Source organism: Tyto alba, unplaced genomic scaffold (assembly GCF_018691265.1).
Source record: "Tyto alba isolate M040663 unplaced genomic scaffold, T.alba_DEE_v4.0 Super-Scaffold_21, whole genome shotgun sequence".
In the NCBI taxonomy this organism is placed as follows: domain Eukaryota; kingdom Metazoa; phylum Chordata; class Aves; order Strigiformes; family Tytonidae; genus Tyto; species Tyto alba.
The window spans coordinates 8,111,759-8,127,895 of NW_024881295.1; the positions used below are offsets into that span (position 1 = coordinate 8,111,759).

A 16,137-nucleotide genomic window follows, 5' to 3' on the forward strand; every position below is an offset into this window, starting at 1 on the left:
ACTTCTCCAGAAAGATGACGAAGTACGTACTAGAATTTCTGGAGCCCAGGAAAATTGCCTTAACTTGATAGTACAATCTGTCATGTGTGTGTGTGTGACATTATTCTGGCCTTATCAGGTGATAATCTACCTAATCCAAGAAGGCAAAGGCCTCATCTCTGCCTAACACCTTTCTGGGTATGTTCTACTGTGAAAATTTTCTGAAGAAACACAAAGCATTTGTTGGCATAGTTTAGGTGCCTTTGGTGAGTAATGCAACCTCATCTCGTGATTGAAAGCCTTGTTCCCCTCTCCCTAAAAGAATCGAAAGAGCAAAGATCTCTTATACAGGGTGCTGCAAATTTACCCCCTCGTTTCAATGCATGCAGGGGAAAAAGAGTATGAGCTATGCTGTCTTTATTATTCAGGTAACTCCTGTTTATTTTCCCCTGAGGATACCAGCTTGTCACAGAATTTATAATCAAGAGGTTAATTTTATTCCTTTTGTATGATAATCCTGTACAATCATCCTACTTGGGCAGACCATAAGGGAAACCCTACTGGATCTGTGGCCGGAAGACTGTTAAACAGCCTTTACTGTTTAAAATGCATGAGGAAACCCCCAGGGCAGGAATAGAGAAGTGTTGAGTTACAGAGGGAGGTGAGATGAGGACAAATACATACCGGGACAAGGAATCCCATTATGTTCCTTGCCCCAAGGCCCCACATGCACACTGCACCGCTCTCTTCACCGATTTCTGCCACAGGGCTGCACACTGAGGAACAGGGACAGAGAAAGGATATTTAATTTTTCCTGGCCAAAATAAGTTTTCACAGTTTTTAATCTGTTTGCAGCACCAACTGAAATACTCTCACTACACTCTATACTAACCTTCATAGAGAAATGACAATTGGCACAAGCGTCCTTGTTCTGTTATTGGCTTCCAGTTCTGTTTAAAACAGTGATACCAACCAGCAAAGACACAGGCACTTTGTGGGGGTTTTTTCCTCTTTGCATGTTGTATCATGGCCCATTAAGCTTGCAAAGGTCTCAAGTTAGCTACTCTCAGGTTTCCTTGGCAAGAGATGGAAAGTAGGTCATTTTACTGACCTGCTTTTCCCTTCATTGGGCCTGATCTTCTAGTGTTTGAATAAGTTTTTGGGGGGTTGGGTTAATAGTTTGGTGATTATGTTCCAAAGTGATTACGATACTGCAAAAGTTGGTTTGTACATATCTAACACAATAGATACTGACAGTTTGAAATTTTAGTACAGCTTCCAAGCTTCACAGCATAATCCTAATGATTGCTTTGAACTAAGATTAAAGGTTTGTTCTCTGAGTTTTAGTTGTGGCTGGAAACTCACAGGCTCTGGTTTGGGCAAAGAGAAATCAACTATGATAATATGTATGAAAGAAGCAATATAAAATCTGAAACTAGATAGATAGGGCAAACTCTGGAATTTTCTGTAGGCTTCTGCCATTATCTTTTTTAAAGAAAAAAAAAATCAAGCCTCCATTTCATACATCTTTTGCTAAGACCCAACACTAAGTCATTCTGTAGAGGTAGACCCCTATTTTCTCTGTGATATGGCTGAAGCATGCGGATAGTAGGATGAGCTTTTGAAAAATCTCTTTACAGGCCCTATTTCAAGCTGTATGCTCTTAGAAAATGGGGAACATCATTTTGGAAGCTAGATTAGAAGTACTTTCTCTGGTTACTTTGGCTGATACTGTGTACACTATTTTGTAACTATTGCTGAATGTAGAAATATATGGGAGGTTCTCAGATCTAGGTGCATCCCATGTCCCAAAAATTCTGTCTGTTGAAATGTGAATGCTGCTGCCAATGTTCGCTTACTCTAAGTGATGTGGGAGGGAGAAATGTGGTAATCCAATCTGGAAAACATAATACAAAACGTGTGAACTAACAAAAATATTGAGCCCATTTGTCTTTCACCATCTTGTTTGTAAACAGGTCTCTCTCAAGAACATAATGTGTTTGAAACGACAGCAGGTAGAGAAGAGCACAGTGCAAGGGGCACACGCCATGCATTGTGTACTCAGCATCACCGTGCTGCTGGCAAGGGTCCAGTTAATCCACAGTGCATGCAACCCACTCACCAATAATCAAGAGCTATCCATCTCATGCTAAAGGAATGAAAACAGTGACCGAAGTCTTGTATTGTCAATTCATTTCTCAAAGCAGGAAGAATCCTCCATCACTTAGCATATTTTCATATTGGAGGGTGGCTGGAAACCAGTGTAACTGGTTCTGGTAGGAGAAGCAATAAGTTTTCATATCTTGAATTCCTTGGTGTGATCTGTGTTTTTCGTTCTCCAAGTTAAACAGAGAAATCCTGACAGTTACAATTTGATTCTCAGGTCTGGTATCAAAACCATTGCCTTTACTCTTCATAATTTCAAAACTATTGCAGAGAACAAATAGCCTAATACATTTCACATGAACACGGTCCATATTTTTTTGTATTTTCACATTATTTTTGTTTCATAACTTGGTGGCCTGATATGTATGTGGCAACATTTTATTGCAAAAGATCCCATACAACTTTATATATCCTACAAATGAGATACAGCAATGACCATGCTCACTGATAACTTGCAACTTTATCTTTTTTTAATTAGTTACTTTTGAAGGATTTGTTATTCTTTAAGGCAGAAAACTAAGAAAAAAGAGTATGGCTAACAAACTGTGGGGGAAATTCAGAGAGCTACTGGAGTTAGATTTTTCAAATGTTGTCTGGCAGAACACAAGTTCCTTTTCCTGTTTGCAGTGTGGCTACTGTTTTCTCTCTTAAACTGTGCCATTTCTACATGAACTATATCATTATTTTTAATTACAATTACGGATATTACTATATATAGTAACTGCTGGGTGGCAAATAATGTTGCATCTTAAAGACCTAATATCTTGTCATAAAAAGGCCTAATAATTAGCACCTTACAACAGCTGCTGAGACAGATTCTCAGCAAAGCCTCCCCCTTGGTCTTAGCCTAAGAAAAGACTTCAAACCTCTTATTGCCCTAAAGACTAAATACCTGTCTTCTCAACTCTAAGCTCAATAATATTTAGGAAATTATTCTAGAGATAGATATGTACACAAGGAACAATTCCTCTGACAGAATATTTCCCAAGAATTAGGATGCATTTTAAATCTTGTCTTGCAGCACAGTGATCCATCAGCCAGGAAATACACATGAAGATTATTTTATATTCGTCTACTTACAGAGGTTCCCATTCTGCAGAGAAACTGTGGACACAGAAACAGCTGGTCCTTCATTCAGCACCCCTGAGAGGTGGAAACTCATGAGAACAGTGTGGAACTAACATTTGTAATAAAAGTAAATTATTGCCTGTGTAAACAGTAGCCGGTAAGCTGCTTAGCATGCATTAGCCCCTTCTTAATATTTAAAATGTGGTAAGAAATTCTGGAGAGGAGAAGATGCTATCAGCAGAGTGTATGGGTGGGATATAAACATATGCACTGTGCATAAGTATAGGACTTTGTTATAGTAATCCTGGATCCTGTGATTCTTTAAATACCAGAGATTTTAAATTCTTGTATTTTTTACTTCCATTTGGAGAAGGGAAGAGAATTATACCTAACAGCTGCACCTTGCAGATGGCTAAACCAAGCCACAGTCTGGATGGCAGAACATTGTAATGCCAGTACAAAAGGAATAGGGACTTCACAAGTACCAGAGAAGGTTTCCCAAAGGAGTTCACGCAGTTCATCTTGCAAAACAAAAATTTCTAGTGAGCTTTTGGACAACAATACCAACCTGATCAGTCACTGCCAGTCCTCTGCCACCCTTGGCCGTGCTCATACAAGCATCCATGCACAGTGGACAGGCTGGAAGAACTACACTGCCAGGAAATAACTTTTTTTTCCTCTGGGATATTTCTCAACTTAAACCATTCTACTGCTGAACAGCTAACCACCCGTGGCCTCATCTTGGACAAGCTTCCTTGCTGTCGATGAAAGCCAGCTGACCTGGGGAAAGGCATTCCCTGGCACGTAACAGAGGGCTAGGGGAGTTGAGAGACCAGGGCTGGGAGGGGAGGCAGCCCAGATGGGGGTGGTGTACACTGTATGCTGCACAGTCTTTAGGGACCTTTCTGTTCAAATCAGCTATACTGGAGATTTGAGGGACTTAACGAAAGTTACCCCTGTGTTGTTGAACAACTGGCCGGTGCTCATCGTGGCCAGTCACACTAAATTATTTCTGTAGCCTCTCGGCTTCCTAAAAATGGGAATGAAAGAGAGAAGAGACGATTTAGGGAGTCTGCCTTTTCACACAGTGTCTCTGAGGACCCTGATTGTGGAGCTGGGAGTTTAGAGCAGCTATTGCAGAGCACAGCTAGAGGAGAGTGGCTGAAACCATCAGAGCTGCCTACAGCCTCATCTATGGGCTAATCAGATGTTACAGGAGTTGCTGTAAGTGACCTTCCTCAGCCTGGACCTCTGTTTTAGACATTGAATTACATTGCAGAGAAGTCAACGTGGGGAGGTCTTTTTGTCCTAAAGCTCTGCTTTAACAGGAATAGAGAGCTTTTCCTTTTTGTTTGTAGAGGTGGGATGTTATTTAAGGTCAGTGAGGAAGGCATCTAAGCTATGTATCTCTCCTTAGCTTCAAGTAAACATCCATCCTCATCATACTCCTGTCAGTTATTTTAGGCAGCTAACTGTGCAAGGCCCTGGCTGTTGTGAATCCCATTTTGAAGAATTCACCATTCTTCACAAGTGTTGCACAGGAAATCTAGGCACAGCCTTATGTCTAGGTTGTAAACTTCATGCCAGGGGATCAAGTGTTTAAAGGCAGCTGATGAAATGGTGAATATAACAATACCTAATTAATTTTGTTGGTGTAATTGCCATTTCATTTTCATTTAGATGGCACTAGATAGGATCTAATTGCTTAGTAGGCAAATAATCTATACAGCAGAAAACGAGAACCTGTTAAGCTCACAATTTAACCAGGTATCCTACAGAATCTCACAATCATCAAGAATATTACTATAGACTTCCAGTATCACCAGTTGTTTAAATGCCATTATACATCAACAACTCCCTATCCACTGGTAATGGGATTTAAAAATAAATGCCAGGTCCAGATCTTTAACTGTTGCAAATCATTGTATTCACATTTCAAATCTGCTGGTGAATTTGCATTTAGTTTTAGAAATCACTGAACTGCTCTGCTTGAATAACACTTCTACTTTGAGTGGTCCCTCTTACTTCAGCAATGCTTTTCAGTGAGAAGAATAGTATAAAATTCATACCAGAAAGACAAAGTGTTGTTCTATACCCATAAAATAGGACAGCAGTGAATAACTGAAAGGATACATGCCACCTATTTGGTATGGCTGCCTAAACTTCAGTTGAGGAGCAGGGATAAGTAGAAGAGAGGCTGCATGTAGTTGTGGTATAGTTTGAGGGAGCTGTGATCCTGAGAAAACACGCTACCCTGCATGGTGAATGACAGGATGGGGACTGCTGCCATTCTCCTGCTAAAACACATGCAGAGAAGGGGGCTCTAGCTCTATCTTTGATTGAAGAAAACAGCAAAGAAGAGGAACAAAGGTAGGGGCAGACAGCGAGAGCAGAAATTAAGCACATCTACGTTGTCACATTAGTTGTCTTCTACATGTACAATGCTGAGAAGTTGCCCAACATCCCCAGTCAATGATTAGCATGTTCAGACCAACGCTAGTCCTTGTCAATTTTGAAACAGTCGCATGAAAAGGAATTTCTCATAGTACACTCAAACTCACAATCCAGTCTTACAGTGGTAAGTGAGGTCAGTGAGTCTTTCCTTTGACTAGAGGCCCTGGAGTACATCCTTTAAGAATGGGCATAAGGCTTTGGAGCATTAAGGCCTGGGTTTCGCACTACAACACTGTAGGATGTGATGGTGAAGGGACAGTCAACCAACCATCCCTCTACAAAGTAAGCCTTTGTCAGGATTTACTACCTCTCTCATTACTGTGTAACAATCTTATAAGCACCTCAGCAGAACAAATTAACGAGAGCTTTGAGAGCACTTAGGATGACAACTGAAAGATAGATCTCCACACACACACCCAGCCATTAATGTTTATAAAAAAAATGTAACTAGGGTTACTTCTTCAGCTAGAGGAAACTTGCATAAGCAATATTAGCATCACTGTCTGCATCATTCAAAAACCTTCTATTTGCCTCCACAGGAAGAGACTGAAGGCCTCATTTAAAAACTGCGGTGACCAAAGATGTCTAAGTTGCAGCACATCCCAAGATTCATCTGCTAAAATACAAGCATCTCATTTCCCTGTCACAACCGAATCATTCTGAAACTAACTCATGTAGCTCATCCAGGAATTTGATGTTGTATGTAGAATGAGTTCATTTTAAACTTATTTATAGGTCAGTGCTGACTGCTACAGAGTATTTTTTTGTTGTTTCTCAAGAAAAAATTCCATGCACATTCTCATTGTACATTTGCTGTTTTTCTACTTGAGTCAATCAGTTCGGTCAAATTCATACTACAGGGCTCATTCTCTAGTGTTAAGTGAATAGCCCATAGCAATACACATTTTATAATTCAGATTTTACTTTGATAAGCATTTATGTTCAGAGTTTGACATTACAGAAATAAATTCAGACAAAGAGTTTTGACTAAATTATTTGACTAAATTCTTGGGAAGCAGATTTCTCAAACAAGCACTGCCAGTTCATACACTGTGCTGATGCTCTGATAAATTTTTTGTTTCCCTGAAGCATCTAATCTTCATTTCAATATTTGCTAGTTTGAAATGAACCTTTCCCTAGCATGTTTGTCCTCTTAACCTGCTATTCATATCTGATAAATCATAATAATATCACAATTCATAATCTTCATATCCTATTCTTGTACCAGCAAAAGAGAAGATGAATAATGAAAATAGAATCAATACACTCCCTTGCAGCTGTTTTACACTTCATGTTTTATGATTTTGTAGCTTCCTTCCTCTGGGAAAGTCTAGTATTTTCAACTAGGATTGCATTCTGATTTAGAATTTAAATCCAGATTACTTTTCTTTTATTATGAAGAAAATAAATGGTTATTTGGGAATATTTCAGTGTGAAAATTCAAATATTTCTTTTGAATAAGTGCATTTGGTAATGTTAAAGAATATGAACCAAATTAACATTAGTATTGAGCTAAAACCAAATGAGTTTAAATATTTTACCATACTGGAAGTAAATTGGTTATTAAAGTTAAATATAAGAGTTGAAGCAATTCTTTTGTTCTTTTATCACTGACAGTTGCTGAAACTGTCACATTCCTGTGCTTTATTATTTCCAAGAGATTGAGTTTTCTGAAGGAAGAAATTGTTTTGTGTTGTTTGACTGTAATTTAGTTGGAACTGGTATAAATCTTTATTTTACTTTATTCATCCTTTAGCCAAAATTTAAATCACAGAAGTTTGAATAATCCTCCTCTTTGATTTTCACTGGTGTTTATAGACAAGGCCAGTGACAATTAAACTGAGAGGGACCTATAGGACATCACAGCCTTTATTCACCTTAAACCAGCTGTGCTTTCCTCACTCTAATAATAGCCATCTACAGACACCAATGTAAATATGTGAATGTATTCCTAGGACATATGGATGGTTTCTTATCACTTCTTGGTCCCTTTTTTATAATAGTTATTTTGTCCATTTTCTCAGTCAGATTTGCTCAAACCCCTCATGTAGAGGGACACCCTGTGCTCTGGGACCTTCCTCACTGTTTTATCCTTATTTGTAAGATTTTTTTATTCTGAAATAAGTAATTATGCAGGTTATGCTAGGTGTTTCTTTGAATCAGGAGTACCAATATCTTTTCCAGCTCTGCTCTACCACAAGACTAAGGACTCTTCACTTCCCAATACTTCCATATTTCATCCCTTTGCCCCTTGTCCCGTCCCTGATTTCTCTGTTCCTTCCTCCTCTGCTTCCATGTGAGTATGCTCCCCATCTTCCCTTCCTTCTCCTGCCACTTCTCTCATCCTAGACTTTGCTAATTCAATTAGCTAAGTTCAGAAAGACAGAAGTGAATAGTTTGCTGGGTTAGAAAGCTGAATTGTCTTAGCAAGGAGCAGCTAAGCAAGTACCAGAGGCAGTCTTTCCCTTCTTGGCAGGAGCCAGCTGGTGGATTGGCTCTGTCTGTAGCACAACTTCACCTTAAGACGGGGGTCACTGCAGCGAGGCTGTGGGTGCTCAGGCACACTGGTAATCATCTCGTGACTTGTGGGCTGCCCCTGCTTCCCTCCCTTGGGTGTGTGAGGGAGAGGGCACAGCACGGTGCCAGCAAGCGCTGGTTAGTGGGTCAGTCAGCTGCCTCTGGCATGGGAAGACACTGACCTTCACCTCCTCTGCCCTCTGTCATTACCCCAAAAACCCCCTGCTTTGAAAACAAACTGCTGCTGTATCTGCATCCAGCTCTTTCAGAAGTCTAGTCTTTTGCAGTTTCTGTCTCCGCTGTGACAAAAAGGTGGTTTGGTTTGTTTTTTTTTTGTTTGTTTTTTTGTGTTTTTTTTGGTCTGTGTCCTCCGTGGCCCCTCCCCAAATCTGCTCTCTGTATACCCCAGGCCCATACAGATGCCCCCTGATGTACCTCTGATGCCAGTATTTGTGCCTTCTGGGAAATGCTGCAGTGGACCACACTGTTTACATTTTTAACCACCTTGTGCACAAAAGAGTAATTGTCACCTCCTCATGTCTTATGTTCTTGTCCATGTACTGGGAAGGCACAAAATCCCTTTATTCCCTTCCCTATCCCATTCTAGTTTACTAATCTAGGCCACTGTGTCACACCACTAACCCCATACTCACCACTCACCCCACTTCTTTCCCAGCTGCCGAATGTTGGCTTGCTGTAGGGAATTTGGCTGTGGAGTGATATGTGAGTTACATTGTGAAACAACCAGACTCTAATCTCAATTCCCATCTGGTACATTCAGAGAAACTCTTAACTTCAACTTTATCCACAGTGATAGATCTGGCCCTGACTTGTCATGTGGAATGAATTATATTACTCCAAAACTAGGAGTAAACACAATGATTGTCCTTTCCCTAACTAAATATCGACTTTGGTCGACACAAGAAACAAGGTTTGTTTCAGTCCATTTCAAAAGCAAAGAATAAAGTTTAATCTCACTGGAGTCAAGTTCTGAATAAAAAAATTCCCTATTTCTATCCACTCCTCTTCCAGGGAGCGCTGTCACTGTCTACCAGCCTGCTGCCCACTGATTTCCCACTCAGCCCTCCTCGGTGTGTACACACCCCCAGACAAAGCAGTTCCAAACCCGTTACATCTAGCTGAACTGTGGTCCTCATCTCAGCAAAAGATGATGTTTGGAGTAAGACACTGCAGTCCTGATAGCTAGCAGATCAACCCCTTCTTTGTCACTTCTAGAAGGGCATAATATGTATCTCACTGCACAAGAGATGAGGCTACTACTGATTATTCCTAGGAAATACAGCAAGGTCACAGGAAGCTCATAAGGACTGCAACGCGTGCCAGGCAGAAGATTCACTCTCCTATAGCAAAATCTTACTCTTTTTTCCTCTGAACACAACAGGTTTTTTCCTACCACAGCAAAAGTGTTCCACCACTGCTGGATGCTGCATGGAAGGGGGAGATAATTCTAGCCTAGCTCAGAAGAAACACTATTGCTGCTTTTCCCACGCTTCAGGCATGAAGCAGTATAAGTGAAGATTAGCTGGGAGACTAGGAGGAAGAAAGAGCACAGGTAGTTGGGATAAGCAATCTTATCTTTAGATGACCTCTTTTAATCTCATTTGTTGCCAAGGTCAACATAAGCACAAGTTCTGCATATTCAGAAAACAAAAAGACAATACATTTGGTAGCTTTAATCTTGATATTGGATTAAATTTGCCAAGCAGAACCAGAGCCTTAGCATGATTTCAGGGGGGCATTTCAAAGTTCATCTAGATAGTCATGCCTCATACACAGGAACTTTCAGTGCATCACCAGGGTAAAGCTGGTTTTCTGCCATAATTTAAGGCACATACTTTGATATCTCTCTTCTCAGAGAAGACTTCCATGTGGCTTTGCCTACCTCCATTATACCACAAAAAAATAATACATATATCTACAGAACAAGTAACAGCATAAACACTGAAATACAGTTTCAGGTCTTTTGCTGCATCATAGGATTATGAACTGAGGTGTTACTCTATCACAAACTATCAGCATAAATGGTTTAACTACATAGACACAGATATGTTTATAGACACTTTCTAACCTTGGTATCTGCTTACATTTTTCATCCTTTTTATGAGTACAAGGAGAATGCTGTTCTGTGTGGGGCCTTGAAAATCCTGGACTGAAAAAGCAGGGTGCAGTCTCTCAGTCCATGCTCGTTGGCTTTTACTGGGCTATTCATTCAATTTTGGCAAATCTCAGACCACCACCTTTGCTATAGACAAGCATATAGGAGACCATGCTGCAGCCTACAGAAAGTGTTTCCATATCTGAAGCTCTACAGGCATCCACTTAATGGCTGCATTTCACATCTAATAGTTACTGAGGTTGAGGTATGTTTAGCAACATCCTTAAGATTGTAATAGGGAACAATTGAAGTAAAGGTTCTCCTTCGTATTTGCTATCCAGACATGATGACAGGTTATTTCTTAAAGAGGTACTTGACAGCTGTGTGTTCTAAAGTCAGAGTTAAGGCATACCAGTGCATGTGGGGAGCAAGGAAGCTGGCCTAGGGCATGCCTAGCTAGACAAAGACAAAAAGGTCAGTCTTGGGAGCACTGTTTGGGAGACAGTTGGCTCTGCCCTCTAAGCTTAGGAAGCCTGTTGCAACAAAGCAGGATGACTCCTCGTGACCCCAGGTAGCTGTACAAGCTGCAGCGCCTGCTCAGGAATCACCAGCGGCTCTTTTTGGTGACTCATTACAATAACTGCTAAAAGAGAAGGTGACACCAGCTGGGTTTACATTACCAGGACTACCATCTTCCTGGCATTAGGACTGCTACCACTTGTGCCTGTCCTCGAATGCCCCCCTTCCTTGCCCTTTTCCTTTTAGGCTTGTAGGCAGCAGACTCCTCACGCTGTTGCTGTAACACCAGACAGCACTCCAGCCTTCTCCAGCATGTGCTGCAGCTCTGTCCCCATTAATCTGGCCCAAAGGCTTTTCAAAGTGTAAACACTGATAAACATGAGACTTTCCCCTGTTGTCTGGTACAAGCAATCTATTGACTTCATAGAAAATATCTACTAGCAACGGGCAAGCTGTGAAAGCCAGCCTTTGACGTCAATAGTCCAAGGGCTGTCTGCACGACGGAAAATTAAAAATCCAGAAAAAAACCCTTTTCATAGATGCCTTCTTAAAGAGGCGTTAAGAGGTTTATTGAGTCTACAGCTAAAAATATTTTCATGTAGGTCATCACTGATAGGTCATCAGAGATTAGTTATAATTCTATAATTCTTTCAAGGAGCATGTAGAGACAAAGCACTCTTCCTGGATTAGTTTCTAAATCAGTGCAGTAGGGGTGTAGCTAGTTTGAAAGGCTCTTTAGACAAGTCTAAAGTTAACAGTCACTTTGAAAAACACAATTTCATATAATCTACATTGATATCTGATGTCCAACAGAAGGAGCATGTGGGAATTTTTTTCCCCCATAGTTTGATGGGAAGGTTCAATTAGAAGCTCTTGGCTGTCCAGCTGTTAATCATTCACAGATGAATCCTAGATGTACAAAACATCCGATGTCAGATGGAGGCCTGTTGTACACAGCTTGCTCAGTACATATCCCAGACTCCTCACAAGCACTTTATTCATCCTGAGTTGTAGAGACTTTGGTCACCTCTCAGCCCAAGACCGCAAAAAGCCTTTCAAAGTGCAATCAGCACTGATAAAACACATTCCTACAACTCCTAATCTTGTGAGTTAGCTGCGATGTTCCCTACAGTTGGGATGCATACATTCCCTTCCTTGTTATCTATTGCTAGCTTTAGAGATCCCAGAACTTCAGTGCCAGTGTTCTGCTTAAACCAACACCATTCTTCCTGAAAAATCAAACGTCTTCACTTCCTGAAAAATCAAACCTGACTATAACTGTCCTCAAAATTATCCAAGTCTCCTGACTGAAGCCATAACATACTGCTTCCTAGCTCTGAAGAAAGTGTACAAACTTCCAATTCAGCTGCCTAAGAAACATCCACAGAAAACACAGAAAATATAAAGTTGTCCCCACATCTCATTGTGATCTTCCAGTTGCAGCTAAGTGACTAATTCCTCAGATGCCCACATCAACTTTAAAAAGAGCTAGAAATAACTGAATGACTATTTAACTGTTTTCCAAATAAACCCAGGGAAATTTGTTCAGTACTGCCATCCTGGTCACCATGTACTACCAATCAAATATTAGGTAATGAAATAATTTTATTTTCCCAGAACGGAATGGACATGAGATAGTTTCCATTTCTGCCAAGATTTCTCTGTTCTTTTTCATGTCCTGTGTCCTGCCAGTAGTGCACAGACTCTAGATCAAAGAAACAGTGCCCTGTAGTACCAATAGGGAATGGTTCTATGTTGTGTTGTTCCTAATACAAACATATTTCTGGTTTTCTCATAAAGAAAAATCTTATTCAGTATGAATTCTGTAGTTCATTCATTGATATTCTGCCAAGCAGAAGCCTGACTCCCTAGTAGAAAATCATTCTCAGTTAAGCACTTACTGTCAACACTCTCACACCTTTTATTTCCTCCTCCCAATAAAAACTCAGAACTTACAGAAGACTGCAGCTTGCCCTCTCTCATCATGGTCTATTTTGCAAGGTGAATGAGCAGGCACAGAAGCAATCAAAATAACACAACTGAAAAGCTGGCACAGAAGCAAATAAGCAAGAGTGAACAGTTGAGGTTGGGGAAAAGGAGATGGGAAGTAACTGATCAGAAGAAAGTATGGTGGAACTGCGGTCTGAAACTGTTCTTTAATATGTTAAACTTTTTGTGGGATCGGGCGTATGTGCTGTCATTTCTTCACAACAGGTTAAATTTAATGCACGCAAAATAACTACTTTCATAGAGTTTAAGAGACGGTCCTAATTCTATTTAAAGATTGTATCTTTTGTTAAGAAACATTCCTAATGTCAAGTAAGCTTGATTAATTTGTAGTTTCCCGGAATGACAAAATAAGTTAGTTCCTCAGAGTAATGCTCCAAAGCATGACAAGGCAACCAAGCTTGTCAAATGTTCATTTCACAATTAGAAAAGAGTACAATATAGAGAAAAACTGTATAAATGACCTTTAAATCTTGAAGCAACTCTTAAAACAAAAATATCAAAAAAGAGATTATAGAGCAGAAGAGAACATTGCACTGCAGTAATGTAATTCTCATAAGTTCTTAGAGGAATATATCTTAAGCATATATGAATCTGTAAGTACAATCTATATAGTAATAAAAAAAAAATCCTTGCTGCAGCTCATAAGATTCAGTTTAAAATCTCTGAATGCTGTTTTGCTTACAGTCCATTTTCTGTATTTAAGTCGTTTGATTTCTCTATGTAACAGCAGATTCAGAGGACCACAGAATGTCAGCTTTCTATTCATTATTATTAGTATAACATTATGTATAGAAAGCATAACTCCTATTTGTCTTGTTCTAACTCTTTTGCCTTCCTTTACAGAGAAGGAACAAAGATCTAAGACATAACTGCTCACCCACTTCTTGCAAACCATGAGGAATCATATATACAAACAGACCTTTTTCGGTTGAGGCTTTCCACTTAAAACTAAGATTTGTTATGATCTAATGTGCAATGTATCACTAGATATTTGCAGGGGAAAAAAAATATAGTGCTCAAGTATTTAGCTGATAACAATTGCCATAGAGCAAAACGTGAATGGTGATACGGTATTTACAAGTAAATATATGACAAGTAGTTCAGTACCTATTGTTTTGCTTAACCCTACATCTTTTCCTTTGTAATGCCAACAGCAATAATGTAGAAAGCAGGTCTAGCACTGATTACTGCAGTCCCATTCCCAACACAGAGTTTACAGTTTCAGTACCTGGAAGGCACATACAAAGGCAACAGGGATTTTGGTTTCTCAATTCCAAAGCCAGAGCTATTAAGTCAAATTTTTTTTTCTTAGTATTTTCCAGTTTCATTTGCATGTAACAGCATAGAATGTAATGCTGATAACAAAGGCGAGAAAAGCCAGGTGCAAGAGAACTAGAAATGGAATTACTTTGTTGTGCAAGAAGGAACATTCCCTTTCAGGTTGGATTTTCAAAATCTGACAGTCTGAATTTCTTGATAAATTCTCATAGCCCCATTCAACAGGTGCCTGGCTTTTGCAAATGCAACAGTATAATTAAAGGATAAACAAGAGTTACAAAGGTTAGGTCACGCCGTATCTAGAACTAGGAAGGAAAACAGATTTCCTATTACAGCTAAAGTGCCATTCTTTCTTCTGTTTATTTGTTTTCTCCTTGCATATGTTATTTACTTAGGCTACAAGGTGTCCTTTTTTAAGCAGAATCCATTTAAATCCATATTTAAATCCAAGACTACTTCATCCCTGTGACAGAGGAGAGATGAAAAGCAATGCAGTTTATGCTCAATGTGTCCCTTGTGTTGAGGGATGACATCTGGTAGTCACAGCTGTAGCCCTCAATTGGAAACTACCCCCTAGAAAGAAACACCTGAAGTTGCATCAGTCACCACAGTTTCAGTCTGTGAATGCAAATCGCATTGTCTAAAATTGCAGTGTAGGAAATTGTACACTTTAAATTGCCCATAGTTACACTGCTATTAAGTGTATTCTCTAGCACTGGAAATATTGCCAGATGAAACATGAGTAGTGGATACTTCCTTAATATTTTTTACAATAAAAAAGTATTCATTTTGAAACGCAGCATTTCTGACTCTGGTGATGATTGTTGCAGTGCAGACCAAAAGCAATGGAATCACTGAAGACCAAGGACATGATATTTAATTTGTAAAATATGAGCCTGGCCACAGGTTCATGCTGTAAATCTATGGAGTAATTGTGTCTTGTTTGTCTCCCTGCCACCCCTTTCTGGAAATCATTGGTCCCACAGCAAAGTTAGTAAAAGCAATGGGAGCACACATTATTTGTTTCAATGTAGAGTCATGCATTTCAGTTTAATTTGCTATAGAAATGCAAGAGTGACTAAGCTAGCCTGAATGGCCTCGTAGTGAAGCAGATCAGAGGAGAGCTCACAAAATGAGTGTACATTGCTACTGCGGGACTCTGGCTGGAGGAGCAGGGACACACATCCAAGATGACAACTTCCCATCACTTGGAAACAATAGCTCTTTCTTCAGGTGGAGGTCACATCAGGGATGAGTAAACAGTGATTCTGGTCAAAGAAAGTGCTCCATTTGAAAACTAAATTTGACAAGAATAATGCAGGTTATTTGTTCAGCACAGCCTGTAGTGAACGTATAGTGGTGCTTTGGAGAACTCCTACAGGCCATCTACAGTTTCAGTGCAATTCACAATGCAAATACCTAAGTAGTTTAGGAAACATGAATGTTTTTTGAACTTACGGCCCCCCCATTATGAATAAGAACTTGAAGCTCAATAATGGATTTGGGTCTGTGTGTGAAAGGCAGAGCAGACCTACCCAAAGAGCATTTTCTGACCAAATGTACCACCACAGCTGGAGCCTTCACATCCCTTGTTACAAAGGAAAGCCTTGCCTTCAGCAGCAATCCAGAATATCACCTTCAGCTTGAGCTTCTGAGCGAAAAAAAAAAAAAAAAAAATTAAAAATCAAGCTGTACTTTGGAAGACTATAGCTGAGCAAAAGAATAGTAAAGACGTGAACAATTTCACTGCTGTTAAAGATTAGAGAGTGCCCCTGTGCATTTTCCTTCTCCTAGTGACTGTTTCAAAAAATCAAATAATAACTGTTGCAAAGCATAAGATGTTTGGCACTTTAGTGCCAGCTGCACCTCACAACCTAATAGCAATGTGAACATCACAGCTGCAATATGAAAAGTTAAGGCACTCCAGCTTGGTATTTAGATCAAATTTCTCCATAGCATGGCTAGATTGAATAAAAGATTAAGAAGCACTTTTCATATTTTCCTATTTCTCTGCTTCCGACAGATTCCAA

The 16,137-nt window shown here is 39.8% G+C and overlaps 1 protein-coding gene across 1 annotated transcript in view; it reads right to left on the reverse strand.

The window, feature by feature from the left end:
• LOC104363487 (1-acylglycerol-3-phosphate O-acyltransferase Pnpla3-like) overlaps nt 1-16,137 on the reverse strand; it is a 54,269-nt gene that overhangs the window by 27,014 nt on the left and 11,118 nt on the right. The window contains exon 2 of the mRNA XM_032986465.2: nt 664-755. The gene's annotated coding sequence lies outside the window, so the exon portion shown is untranslated. The remainder of the gene's footprint in view (nt 1-663; nt 756-16,137) is intronic.